At 42.7% G+C, this 14,863-nt stretch overlaps 1 long non-coding RNA gene across 1 annotated transcript; it reads right to left on the minus strand.

Annotated features, from left to right (window-relative positions):
- Positions 1 to 725: 725 nt before the first annotated feature.
- LOC125023434 lies at positions 726 to 4,085 on the minus strand. The gene is made up of 4 exons (XR_007114607.1): positions 3,898 to 4,085; positions 3,180 to 3,317; positions 1,863 to 1,898; positions 726 to 919 (listed from the first exon to the last, which is right to left on the minus strand). It is a non-coding gene; the product is annotated as an uncharacterized LOC125023434 (long non-coding RNA).
- Positions 4,086 to 14,863: the final 10,778 nt, after the last annotated feature.

Raw genomic sequence — 14,863 nt, forward strand, 5'->3', positions numbered from 1 at the left:
GAAGAACAGTGTTGACATTTAAATGTGTGTTTGAATATTTATGGTTAGGTAAATAACCTAGACAGAATGAATTTATCTTTTTGTTTTTCTGAATGATTGAATGATACGGAAATATTGTTGCCCATTTGCCAGCTGAAAATAAGAGTGTCTGCCTTCAGACCAAACTCTTTATTAACTACTGACTATCAGGAGTAATCATAGTTTAACAGAACAAACAACAAACATGACTTACCAGATACTGACAGTGTGATGGCTTCACTCCACTCTGTTGAAGAATATGAGTCATCTCTGAGTCTACTCCTACACATGTAGTCTCCACTGCTGGACTCAGAAGCAGTGAAAGTCCAGTATTTATTGTCTGTCCAGTGTGTAGATGACCTGGGTGTTCTCCAGTCATATATCCACTCAATGTCTTCACCTCCCTGGACCTCACATGTCAGAGTGATCTTCTCACCTCTGAATATCTGAGGCCAGTTGTGTTGTTGTGTTACAACAGCCTTGTTGGAAACTGTTTCCAGATATGAACAGTTGGGACACAAATAGAAACATGAAATCAACAGAGAAAACTCAACATTGTAGGTTTCATCACTAACTCCGATGAAAATCATGAAATCATGAATATTTCAAATGAAAGATCTGAACTCACAGGTTATCTTAATGGTGACTGGATCACTGTGATCAGTGTAGTAAACTGGTTCTCCTCTTTCTCCTCTGCACCGGTAGATTCCTTCTTTTGATACATTGATAACTCTGTTTTCGCCATCATTTGTTTTGACTTGAACTTCAGAGGTGTCTGTGCTACGTCTGAACCACCACTCATATTTCCATCCAGCAGAGGGCTCCACAGAGCAGGTCAGTGTCACTCTGCCTCCTACTGGTATGGTTGTTGGTCCTGATGTCAGTGTGGCCCTGGGTCTATCTGATGTTATAAAAATGTTAAGATAAAGGTTAGTTTTAATATGGTTACATCTCCACAGCAATAATGATCAGCTCATAATAAAATAAACTAAATAAAACCAGATATTTGTCAAATTCTCTTATCAAGCTACCAGTTCCAGTATTTTGACAGACAAGTGTATATTGATACGTTCATTAATGGTCATTTTCTCTGTAGTTTTTGATATTTTGAATCAGCTGTGATTTGTGTCCATTTCATTGTGGTATCAGAGCTTCATCTGATTTAAATCCCTTCTCCCTGTGCTTTAAAGTCACTGTAATTCTGTCACTCCATCTGCAGACTTCCACGACCCTCCTCCTCTGCATTGTCACCCTAGAAGTCATCCTTCTGCCACTTCACAACTTCTTCTCCACCACCAGCATCTAAAATCCCAGGGGTCCTTTCTGTATCTAGTTGCAGCATCTAAGATTCATTTTAATGATACTGTTACTTTCAGAGTCTGACTGATAAACTGTCACCTGGTACGTTTATGTTTCCTCAATAAATCTTAATTCTTCGCTTACTTGATCTCTCCTTATTGAAATCAGGAAAGATAATACAGCCCACAAAGTTTCACACTGTGTGGTATTTACAAAGGTTTTTATTTTATGATTCTCGAGCAGAACAACATGTTCCACACTTATGATGCACGTATTGTCTCCTCCTTCTCTTGTTCCCTCAAGGTAACAGACTCTCCAGTAAACAAAGGGGACCAGTAGGGATCAGCAAAGTATCAAGAAGCAACTACAAACACATTTATATATAGTAATTCACTTTTATTTGACTCTAAAATCTGATACAAAGATGAAACTAATAAATAAGCTGACGTTGGTAGAGGACAGGACTTAGTGGGATGAAGTAGGTGGAGACTAATCTAGAATGAATAAAAAAATAAAAATGATAAATAGTAAAACTGAGTGAGTACCTTGAGCATGTCCACAGTAGAGGAGTGTATCCAACACTAAAATAAAAGTCAAAACTTCAGACATATTCACAATGAAACAGACAATAAAGAAATATTTAAAAATAACTGGGCTTCTTATGACATTTACAGTTCCATATGGTACCAGATTAGTGAATAAAATGTAACAAATGAAGAACCAATATTATCTGTCTGTGACTATTGTTGTGACTCAGTCCATTCAAAATGGAGGACAAAACTGAATGGCTCTCTTTGTTCCCCAGTCAATAAAGGCCTTTGGACTCAACCTCCAAGCAGCCTTCACCTTTTCACACTTAGGTGTGAAACCTGTGTGTGACCCCCGTTGGTCACTGTATGGCCAAGACCTCTGAGGTCATCAAGCCAACAAAAGGGGGAGATGGACGTGACTTGGTAACGTAACTGGGCCTAGTTAGCTTACCTCACACATTACTTGACTGAGCATAGATAACTTAAACCTTGCCAATGTATGTGGAGATTGAATCAGCAAAATACTTGAGCTTGTTGTTGTCGTCTATAGTCTATAGTCATTTAACCTACAACTTTAATGTGTGACCTCATGGTGAACAAAGCACACACCTTTTTTTTTGTTCCTCCCCCCACATCATATGTGGTTGACCTTAGAGGCCATCTTGGAGCCAGTTGGTTGTAACCCTCTGTCTCAGGACAAATCAACCACCTGTCATCTTGTTTCACTGTCTGAGGTCACATTTCACACCTCATACAGACACATGGTCACACACACACCCACACACACACACACACACACACACATGGTGACACACACACCCACCCACACACCCACACACACACACACACACACACACACACACACACACACACTAACATACACACATCCACATGCGTACATAGTGTAAGTAGCTCACCTTAGTTTAATGTTTTGTTATTTCATTTTCTAGATGTGTCCAATAAACTTTCTTTAAAACTTTGCTCGTGTATTAATGTTGTATAAGAGTGAATATGCCAACCTCTACGCTTTAAATAGGGTACCATTGTTTGTGATTATGTTAATTATTAAATGGGGTTCTGTGTTAATAGTTAGCATACCCACCTTTATGAGACTGATTTTTGGTAAATTGGCTGTCTGGTGCCCTGAGGTGGATTTAATGTTAATTAAATCCTATTAATATTTTTATATTAATTATTAATATTTCAATGTTAATATTTTACTAATTTGATAGCCAATAACCCACCTGAGACACAGTTGTTGGCTCCTGAACTACATCAGATCACCTGTCAAAACCCTGCCTACATGTATGAAGATAAATAGTTGGTACTCACAGGTCAACAACAGCACACACAGAAAAGTGTGTCCCATCCTCACATCCAGCACTGACACTCTGTTGTTGTACCTGAGAAATACTTCCTGTTTGTATCAAGAGAAACTTGGAACTGCAGTCTATGAAGAGAAACAGTGAACTGTGAGGACAAAAAGAATATTCATGTCAGTATGAGATCACTGGGGTTCTGCTAATGTTTTATTTCTGTCTTGTTAGTCCATCCCACATACTTCCTTCTGTCTTCACTAAAACTCAAAGCACTACACTGGGTTTGACCACACACTTCCTGTCCTCCTACTTCAAATACAAACTCAGTTCACACTTGATTCTATCAAACCTACAACCATTCGAACTTAGAGTAAATATAAAACACTTTACCTAAAATCAAATTGTTGACTGTCAATATATTTTTGGGTGTTATATTGTATATACCAGTGCATTGTGACTGTATTGTGAAGAGGTGAATATCTGTGTATATTAAATATGTTAAATATTAAATATGTTAGTGTCAATGATCACTATTAAAGTCCAGTAGTGTATTTAACTGTGAAACAAACCAAATCAACAACCAACATAGAAACCACAAGTCTGTCGTGTTCAAGCTTTCTGAGACAAACCTCTGACACTCTGTGCTTCTCATCTGAAAATGTTTCAGTAATGTACTTACACAATAACCCCAGCACACAGAGCAAAGTGTGTCCTATCCTCACATCCAGCACTGACAACGTGTCACTCTGCTTCAGACAAAGATTTCAACTTCATACCAGGAAGCAACAAGTGCAGCGTCTGAAGAGGAAGAAAGAACCGTGAGAAAAGAAGAAGTTACACTTCACATCAATATGAGATCATCCTCACATCCAGCCCCCACAACATCTCAGACCACTGCTCTGGGTTTAACATGTTGACGCCTCCTGTCCAGCTACTGCTAATACAAGCTATGTTAACTCTTGATGGTAAAGATGATGTAGAACTAGTCAAACTGTGAGGTCATAGACAATGAGTGTTGCTTTATATAATTTTATGTCTGACTCCTTGAAAAGATCATTTTCTGATCAACAGTTATCAAGACTTTGTTGCACTATGCACATAGTCGTATGATGCAGTGAGTAAATATGAAACAGTAACAATTAAGAATGTTGCATTAGAGAAATGTCTGCTTCAGAAAGTCAAGTAGTTTGTGCAGCAACACAACTGTTTCTCTGCTGTGTGCTGAAAGCTGAAAGCATCAAACTAGTCATCTACTGAACAGCAGACGTTTAGTTTGAACCTCAGGCTGAATTTCCTCTTTTCAAGGTGTCTCAGATAGAAATGATGAGGTCATTGATTGTCAGTAGATAGAAATAAACCTGTAGCAGAATGGACAGTTAGTAACTACATTCTTTATACTCATGGAGAGATGGCACTTAGATCAGACCCAAATGATTCTGTGTCATATATTAGGTATGTTTATTAATGTTACCATGAAAACAAAACAAAATATGAACATGAAAAATGAACCTGTGTATTCTTTGAACAGCTTAGTACTGAATGTACAATAACAAGGTGTGTTTATTCATGACACTAGGCCCAGTTTGATCTAAACTAGAATTTTAGACTATATATACAGTAGTAGGCGGTCCCTGCTCCATCTTACTATCAGTTTGTAGTCCCATCCTGACCACATTCTACAGAGTGACTGGAGGTGGTAGCTTGATAAAATTCTAGACAGTTGTAAACCGTCGTTGACAACTGTCAGAGAGTACACGGACCCCGAGCGGAGAACAGCCATCGTTGGGGGCCGGCGCCGGGAGCGGAGACCTGGAGTCTGGGAAGGAACAACGCCGCTGCAACGGAGGAGCCGAAGCCAAGAGCTAACGGGGGCGTTAAGACGCTGAATAACTTCCACAACCGTGAGTAAGGCTGTGTATATATCGACGCACAGAGGCAGATAGACCCTACAGGTGACGACAATGAGTCGAAGGACGCCCTGTCGAGGAGAGACGCCAGTGAGCAAAGGTTCCTTGAAACTGAGAGCAAGATCTTGGACATGCTGTGGTCCAAGTATGCAGCACAAGACATAGACGCCCTCGTAACACAGTTCAAGTCGGCTTTTGATCGGGCACTCGGGAAAGATAAAGTAGTGCCATGGACGCAGCAAGGGGTCGAAAGTGGTAAATTGGATAGGAAACTCCATGGACTCAGTGAGGCTGTGTACCCTTGGAGAGACTATCGGCCATATGGGAAAGACGGATGGATGCTCTTTTTAATCATTGAAAGAGGACAAGGAGCAACTGATGGATGAGTGGACATGCCGACGTGAAAATGAGGTCATGAAGAGGGACAATACAGAACACGATGGCGACGGTGACAGAGGAGAGGGGGAAGAGGATGAAGATGTGGGAGGCTATAATGCGGTCGGTGGACATGTCACATCAGCTAGCGACAGCCTTACAGCTGCGGATAACATCAGTTCTACTCAACCTGTAACCCCTGCTGTTGTTACCCCACCTTTTACCACCCAGTCTGCTGTTGTCACTCTGCCCATTGATGGGCAGGGAACTGTACATGTTGCAAGCTCTCCTCCGTTCATTTCCGCTGACAGAGCAAACATCACTACGCCAAAAGACCCTGAAAGACGCCAAACCCACTGACCCGTCGTGTTCTACTGAGCCAGATCGCTGGACTGTATGACCCAATCGGACTAGCAACACCCTTGAAACAGAAAGGAGTGATCCTTGTGAGAAGAGCCTTCCAGGAGGCTGGCAAGCTCACTAAAGACACCTGGGATGAACCCCTGTCTGAGGAGCTCAGAGGAAAAGCAATCACACTGTTTAAGGAGTACGCTCCTCTGAGTAGCATCAAGTTCCACAGGAGCCTCACGCCCTTCAATTGGAGGGGTAAACCCTGGGGAATCACATTTTCTGACAGGAGCTGTGAGTCCTATGGCGCTGCGCTCTACTTGCGATGGGAGACATCAGATGGTGTGGTCGTCCGGCTGGTAGAGTCAAAGGCCAAGTTAACTCCCCTCGACCAGAAGGGTGACGCGGTCTAGCCGATCTAGTCATGAGGGGGTGCTCACCTGACCTGCTGGGTGAGAACTCTGTGTGGCAGAGGGGTCCCGAGTTCCTGTCTGGTCTAGTCGAGGATTGGCCCATGAAGTCCGCTTCTGAAGCAGCAGCTGATGTCAGAGAAATGGTGTGTAAACTCCAGAGAAAGGCCTTTTCAGCAGTCCTCACCAGAGCTCAAGTCAAGAAGTTGGTGAACCCTGACAGTTCTGGTGGTGAAGGCTCAGTAGTCACAGAGGGAGTTAGCGGGGCTCCAGCGTCCTCAGGAAATGAGATAAAACAGACCTCAACCAAAGCCAAGGAGACAGGGTCACTGTCGGGAGCCACGCTCATAGACCAAGTGGATCCAATAAGGTGCAGTTCTCTAGCCAAGCTCTGTGGAGTAGTCGGTTATGTTCGCAGAGCTGTGAAGAAATGGTTGGCCTGCGTATGGAGGGCCTCTATGCCAGCAAAGTGGGAGGCAGTGCTGACAGTAAAGGAATGCAAAGCTGCATTCCAAGACCTGTTCCTTGCTGCCCAGAAGGGAGTTGTGTTTCCTGTGACAACACTTAATAGGCTCGTTGTCAGCAGGGATGAAGCTTCAGGGATCCTGCAATGCTATGGTAGAGTCCAGGCCATTACCCAGGGAGAGAACGGTGTGCCCCTAGTCCCCTACAACGCACCCTTCTCACACGAGAGGCCCATGAGGCTAACCACAAAGGTGTTGCTGGTACACTCCTCCGGGTGAGGTCAAAAGCATTAGTGATGCAGGGACCAAGGATTGTCAGAAATGTCATTGACTCTTGTAGGCACTGCCGAAAGACCAGAGCAAAATGTGCAAACAGGTGATGAGTGAGCTTCCCCTCGAACTGACAGAACCAGCTGCACCCTTCGAGTTTACGGCCCTGGACCTCTTCGGCCCCTACGTCGTTAAAGACAGTGTGAGATGAAGAACAAGGATGAAAGTCTGGGGTGTGGTGTTCAGTTGTATGGCTTCGAGAGCAATGCATGCAGACATCGTCGAGGATCTATCGACAGAAGGATTCCTGAAGGCGTACCAGCGCTTCACAGCTCTCAGGGGTCACCCGAGGAAGCTCTGGTCGGATCAAGGAACCAACTTTGTGGGTGCTAGGCCAGTTTTACAGGAGCTTTATGAGTTCCTAGGTAGTATCGACAGGGATCAGGTCCAGAAGAAGGTGGCAGCTGCAGGAACGGACTGGACGTGGGTATTTCACCCGCCAGACTCTCCCCACCGAAATGAGGCAGCTGAGGCAGCTGTCCGTGTACTCAAGAGAGCGTTAAGCAGCGTTGGTGAGGAAGGTAACCTGACGGCATTGGAGTTCCAGACCCTCCTCTACCTGGCTGCAAACCTGTCAAATGAGAGGACAATCGGTGCCAGAGCCCAGGTACAGGAAGAGACCGTGGAGGTCGTCACCCCCAATTCTCTTCTGCTCGGTCGTGCAGGACCCAGGTGAGACTCCCTAGGGTTTGCACACCATCCTCTCAAAGGCTGGTGGTGTGTTTCGGTGAGGGATGTCATCATGTCATCAAGGACAAAGTGTGTTGTTTATGGACATTAAAACCACCTTGAGGTTATAGTTATTTCATATCCAAGAATGCAAAGTTATGTTTATAGTTATGGGGTGCATGTCATAACTAGAAGTTTAACTGTTCGAACTGGTTATAGTGGCCCACTTGGATTCTAGAATCAGTTGACCAAGTGGGAGTTGCCAGCAGGTGTCTCACTTTTTGGTTTCATTTCATTTGCTTAATTGTCTGGACTGGTACGCCTTGCCGGTGAGTAGCTGCAGACTAGCATTGTTGGTGTTTAAATATCATATGAATGAGTATATATTTCATTCATTAATTCTGGTTTGTGTGTTTATGTTTGCATTACAGGTTTACAACCTAATCAACGTCGCTATATTACTTTCTAATTAACGCCGGTAACGAGCTGACTAACGTGGGCTAGCAGCTACCAAGTGTGTGGATGCTTGTTGTACATGTGAACGTAATAAAACCATAAAAGTGACTGGAGTTGTATCCGCCGTACCTGTCCTGATAACCCTTCCAGAGGGGAGTTTATTAAACTATAGCAGGACACCTGCTGGCAAGTTCTACACAGAGGGACCATAGAGAGCATCCTGAGCAGCTGCATCACTGTCTGGTTTGGGAACTGCACAAGATGCTGCAGCAGATAGTGAGGACAGAGAAGATCATCAGAGTCTTACAACCCTTCATCAGCAACATTTACACCACACACTACATCCACAAATCCACCAGCATCATGGATGAGCCCACACACCCCTCACACACTCTTCTCCCTCCTTCCATCTGGGAAAAGGTACCAGAGCATTCAGGCCCACACAACCAGACTGTGGAACAGTTTCCTTCTTCAAACCATCAGACTCTTGAACTGACGGAGACTGGACACAACACAAACACATAAACACACTCACCCACAACCACAATAATATCACAACTATACTCATAACCTGTCAGTCCTTTGCACACATCTTTGCATCCCTTGCACACATGATGCTGCTAATCAGTCAAATGTTTCCAGCCATCCTAACTCATGCTCTGTTAGTCTGATTATCACTCTGTGCTGCTCTTTGTTCTGTGTAATGTCTTCTTCTAGCTGCATTGTCTCCCAAGTGTTTTGTACTGTTTGTGTTGTAATGTTTGTCTCTTGTTCTTGCACTGTTTTCTGCACAAGCTTGCACACATCCTCTTTATGTTCAGTCCCTTGTATTGTACTTAGTCCTATGTCTTCAAGTAGCTCCATGGTCCTGGAGGAACGTCCTCTCATATATGCTTGAAATGACAATAAAAACCTCTTTGACCTTTGAAATACAAGCATTTTGTTTGAAGAGAAATTTTGAATTGTAGCCTATGAAAAGAAACAGTGAACTATGTGGGGATTTACTGCTGAATCATTTTGTGTTTGATTAGTCCCACTTCCTTTGCTGCATTAAGAAGAAGACTCACACCACTGCATTGGGTTAAACCAGCTCCTTGTCCACTCTGAACTCACAACTATTTTACACATGATATGAACTGAGAAGTCACCTCATGTCACTCTAGCTGGACACGTGTAGATTTTGGAGTGACTTCTTAGACAACACTCAAAGTGATGTACTTACACAATAACCCCAGCACATGAAGCAAAGTGTGTCCCATCCTCACATCCAGCACTGACAACGTGTCACTCCGTTTTAGAGAAAGATTTCTGAGATCGTCCTCACATCCAGTCCTCACAACATGTCACTCTGCTCTGTACCAAGATAGTCTCTGTCTACTTCCTTCTTTTTTCAACAAACCTCACACCTCTGCAGAGGGTTTAACATGTTGTCACCTCCGGTCCAGCCACAGCAAATACAAACTGAGTTAACCCTTGGTGGGAAAGAAAACATGAAACTAGTTAAAGTGTGATGGAGAAGGCAGTAAGCATTGTAACTTATATTTGCATGTTACTTTATGTTATGTCATTCTATGTTGTCTGTTCATGTGATTAAATTAGACCCACTACACCCACTCTGTCTGTTTAGCCTTTGTGTGTATATGCAGCTATGCACAACGTTACACTATCCAGTTAATAACTACATGTTTAGTAACAATTAGGGATTTTAGATTAAGGTATTAAAATACTAATAAAAGACTTAAGTCTAGACTGTCCTCTTTCTAGTGTGTTGAAAGACACAAGACAAATCATCTACTGATCAGCTGATGTTTAGTTTAGCCCCAGGCTGAATTTCCTCTTTTCAAGGTGTCTCAGATAGAAATGATGAGGTCATTGATTGTCAGTAGATAGAAATAAACCTTTAGCAGAATAGAAAGTTAGTAACTACATTCTTTATACTCATGGAGACACCTACAGGTCAGAAAACTATGTGCTCTAACAAAAGTCTTCCAGTCTTCAGCTGAGCTTGTTGCTGCTGACCGCACCCTGAAATTCTATTCTTCCTTCATACGTTCTATTTTCATGCTTGTAGTGTTGTTCTTTATTTTTGTTGTACCATTGAGCAAAGTGACCGGAGTCAAATTCCTTGTATGTGTTCACATACCTGGCCAATAAAACTGATTCTGAAATAGTGGTCAAGAACGCCCCACAATGCAAGGGAAAAAATCAATAGGGACTGCATAGTATATAGCAACTCAAAAAAGGCCTTATTTTGCCTACCGTGCTTGTTGTTCTCCTCTGAAGTAGAGAAAAGGTCAACAAGTGCACTAAATTCCACAGATGGGATGAAAATATCCAATATAAAATACAGAAAGCTTTATGAGAGATTTCCAGAACATCAAAGAAACCGTTCACACAAACATTGTTACTGGAAATGGAAGAACCTGCAACATTCTGTCCTACAGACGTCTGGAACTGACAGCCAACAACTAAAATTGATGGAGACAGAAATTGAAAAAAACAAAAACAAAGCACTAGTGAAGGTGCTGCTGGATGTAACACTGTACTTAGCCTTCAGGAATCTGCCATTCAGGGGCAGCACAAATACACTAGATGAGCCAGACAATGGACATTTTCTTGGCTTAACTGAGCTGTTGGCAAAGTATGACAATATCCTAAATGACCATTTACCAAACATTAGAGAGCACCGGCAACAGGGAAAGAGACTCCAAGCTCATTACCTTTCACCTGACAGCCAAAACCAATTTATTGAACTTTGTGCTCAGCGTGTCCTAAACACTATTTTGAAGCAAAGGCAAGAAACGACATTCTATTCCATAACGTGTGATGAAACCCCAGATGTGTCAAACTTGGAGTAAAATGTACTGTTGCTGAGGTATGTCAGTCAAACTTCCACTGAGGGTGGGTGGGAAATAAATGAACGTTTCCTTGAATTTAAGGACTTTTGAAAAAAGACAGGAGAGGAAATCACTATCACTACGTGAACATGGGATAGATGTAGCTGATTGCAGGGGTCAGTGCTATGATAACGGAGCTAACATGGCAGGAAAAGTGAGAGGAGTGCAAGCTCGCATACTGAATAAAAATCCCTTGGCCACATACTCACCATGTGCATCTCACACGTTAAACCTAGTTGGTGTCCATGCAGCCCGGGCCTGCCCACAAATACACATATTCTTTGGCTTCATCAATCAGCTGTACAAACTATTCAGTGGCAGCCCTCACCGATGGGAAATCTTACCAAGAGTTTTGGGTTGTTCTCTGCACAACTTGTCTGACACACGATGGAGTGTGTGGATAGAGGCAGTGCCCCAGTGGAAAAACATTTGCCTGGTGTGATCCAGGCATTAGACACCTTTATCACAACAGGTAACCTCACCAGTGAAGCCAAAACTAAAGCACAGAGTCTAAAGACCTACTTTCAGTCCTTTCAGTCCTCAGTCCTGCAGTTTTGCTCCTCACTTTTTGGGTCAAGGTGTTACAATGCATCGAGGATAGAAATCTTACCAGCCAGTCCTCAACCATCTCACTAGATGTACAAGCTGTCAATATAAAGGAAGTGGAGGAGGAGATTGCCTGCATGCGTGCATCATGGGACAGTTTTCTGACAGAGGCAACTGCTGCTGCCACGTCCATGGGCATCAAATCCCAGTTAGAAATGAGACAGAGAAAGAGGAAGCATTTCTTTGATGAGCCAGAAAAGCAAAGGACAGAAGAGCAAAGCCCAGAGACCCAATTCAGAGATGGAGTGTTTCATGTTGCAATGGACAGAATAATCTCTCAGCTACATGTACGGTTCTCATCAATGCAGCAGATATGTGACGAGTTCTGCGTCCTGTGGAAATTCAGAAATATGCCACAGGACAGCATCAGTGCTGTGAGAAAGCCCAGCACGTGAGACGCCATCTGCTGGTGAAACGGCAGTAGCGCAGTCTGGACAGGTCAGAATATATCAGCCACACTGACGAGCAGCAGAGCAGCTAGTGAGCAGGCTGAAGCTGCATGGACTCTATGTGTGTGCGTTCTTGAGGAAATGTAAGTGTTTTCTACCTCTTAGCTATTAATATTTCGACTTTCATTGCACTTTGTGTTACATGGAAATATGTTCTGTGAGTTGAGTTAGCTAAGCTGAGCAGCTTGTAGCACAGTAGCTGTTAGCTCTCCCCTTTGCTAGCACTGCAGCTAAGTTTGGATGCCTGTGGTGGTTTAATGATGAATATTTAGTTTGCTAGCACTAATATTACAACTCAGTTTATTGTTGTGATCGTGTCTAAGCTTAATATTAATAAGAATTTTGAAATGTGGAATTATTTGCTGTTGTTTACACTCTGGATATATAAGCTAATGCTGTTAAGCACGTTTTGCCCCTGCTAAGGTTATGTTGGAAACTGTACAGTTTTCTCCACTGTTTACATGACATTACTGTTGCTCTATTGTGCTAAGTAGCAGTTCATACATAAGTAAGGAATATTACTGGTGAACTGTAAATCATATAGCAGTTTATTTGAATGTTTATTCTGATTTACCTGTTGAATAATATTCAGAGAATATTTCTAATACATTTTATTATTTTCTTTATATTTTCAGACCACACACTAAATACACTCATGTTGTAAAGAACTGTGTTAAAAAAGACAAAAGGATCTCTCTGTCTAAGTTTCCTGATTCTTTAATGGGAATCAACGTCCATGGTGCCGCCTCAACCAGCAATCCTTCATTGAGTCTCGCCCCTCGAACAAGTGCATTAGCTCAAAGCTCTGTGACAAATATAAGAAGGACCTCACAGAGTCCCTTGAAGACCAAATTCAGCATTTAAAGAAAATATATAGTGCAACTTTTGAAGACGGCCTTGGACCTCTGGAGCTACTTGATGCCATATACACAATGAGACTACAGAGCATTTATTGAGACCTGTGTGTCCTGCTGCGTGTTTTCCTGTTTCTGATCTGTGATGAGCAAGAAGGTCTTGATCTGTTCCACTACTATCGATTGTGGCAGTAGCTCAGGGGGTAGAGCGGTCGTCCAATAACTGAAAGGTTGATGTTCGCAGTATTTCTGGAATCTGTTGCTGCTGTGAACAAACAAACCTGTTTCTTGCTTCCTATATAGGATTGTAAAGTAGTCTGCAGTCTGCTTCCCACTTAACGGACTGGAATCCGTGTATCATTCCTTCTTTCTATTTTCAGTTGCCAATCAAAACTCAAACAATGAAAAAGTGACAGATTTTTTGTTTTTCGTTTTTTAATCCAACACAAAAAAACGAAAAAATGCCTGTTTTTTCATATTTCAATTTGAGACTCAGATCAAAATACGAAATGGAAAAACGGGGCCACAGGACTGAATCTGATTTTAATATTTAATTGGTCGGGTTTATGTGACCTGGCAGTTTGGATAATGCTTATATATGTCTACGGGGTAATGTAGGAGGCTACCATGGCGGCGCTGGAACCACACACTATATGTCCAAGACTTGTTCAACAGTGGTGAACCCCTTTCACATCTAAAATCCCGGGTTTGGTGGTCTTTCACATGTCAGAAGTCCCGGGTCGGACCTCCATCTCCGAGAGCTGCTCCGCGCCTGCGTGTTTTTTCCCCTCTCATACGTCATCGCGAGAACGTCATCATCATACATTTAAGCACAGTACACTGCAGATAAACAATGGGGGACACATGGTGTATCTATTTAACACCTTTAGTTTGTTGGTGACCTGAAGAATGGACTCTTTCTAAAGGTTGTTGGTATTAGAATAAATCACCGTGTTCTGAACAGAGCCCGATATCTGCCGCCGTATCTCCTCTTCTCCTCAGATGTTACGTGATCGTTAAAAAAGTGTGGGTAAACCTCTTCTTTGCTCCGGGTACAGTGCGACTCCGAGCAAGTCACTCCAACATTTCAAGTGCACCCGTATTGGATCATAGTACTCCACTGGCTGCATGAGATACACCCCTTGTTTTTATATTTTAAATCTCTAAATATATTTTTATTCATTTTTATATGTAAATATTAGCATTTTAGCTCTGTAAATGACAGTAAATTGTTGTGTGTTGCCATCTCAGTCTTCCTGTGTCCTGTCTGTTGATCTGTCCATTCTCTTCACTGAAGGGCTTATTTAAATGTCTGCGAATGACTGCCACCTGGTGGCCAGTCTCTTTTGTGGAGGGAGCAGGATATAAAAGGGAGGAGACTACGCATCCCTGTAAGCTCCACCTGTGTCTCTGTGTGTGTGCGCTCACCTGTGCGCACCTCCATCCCTGATCGTTTGTTCTCTGGGCTGGCGCGGCCTTTGTGCTGCTGACCTTTTCTTTGTTGGCTCATCTTTGTGGCTCTTCGAGTAAGTTTTCCTTTGGCTAATAAAATGTATTTTTTTGTTGTTGTTTTTATTGTTTTGAATGTTGATAAGGTTGATCCTTTTTTGACTCTGTATTGTTGAATAATGACAATATGTTTAATGTGTATAACTGTTTCTTCCTTTTCTGTTGTATTCTTTCTGCATAGTTTTCACGGTGCTGTAGACCACGCAAGATAATAAACTAAGGCACCCGTACGAAACTCTCCGCCTCATTCTTTGAACCAAGGGCAACTTTGAACAGAACCCAGCTCGTATAGAGGAACCCACCTGACTAAGGCCAACCAGGTAGAGACAGAAAAAAAGAAGAGAGCAGCAGCAGGAACGACATAAACACACATCTGTCATAGATACAAACATCGGACTAAAGCGCACACGTGAAAAGATACAC

Source organism: Mugil cephalus, chromosome 1 (assembly GCF_022458985.1).
Source record: "Mugil cephalus isolate CIBA_MC_2020 chromosome 1, CIBA_Mcephalus_1.1, whole genome shotgun sequence".
In the NCBI taxonomy this organism is placed as follows: domain Eukaryota; kingdom Metazoa; phylum Chordata; class Actinopteri; order Mugiliformes; family Mugilidae; genus Mugil; species Mugil cephalus.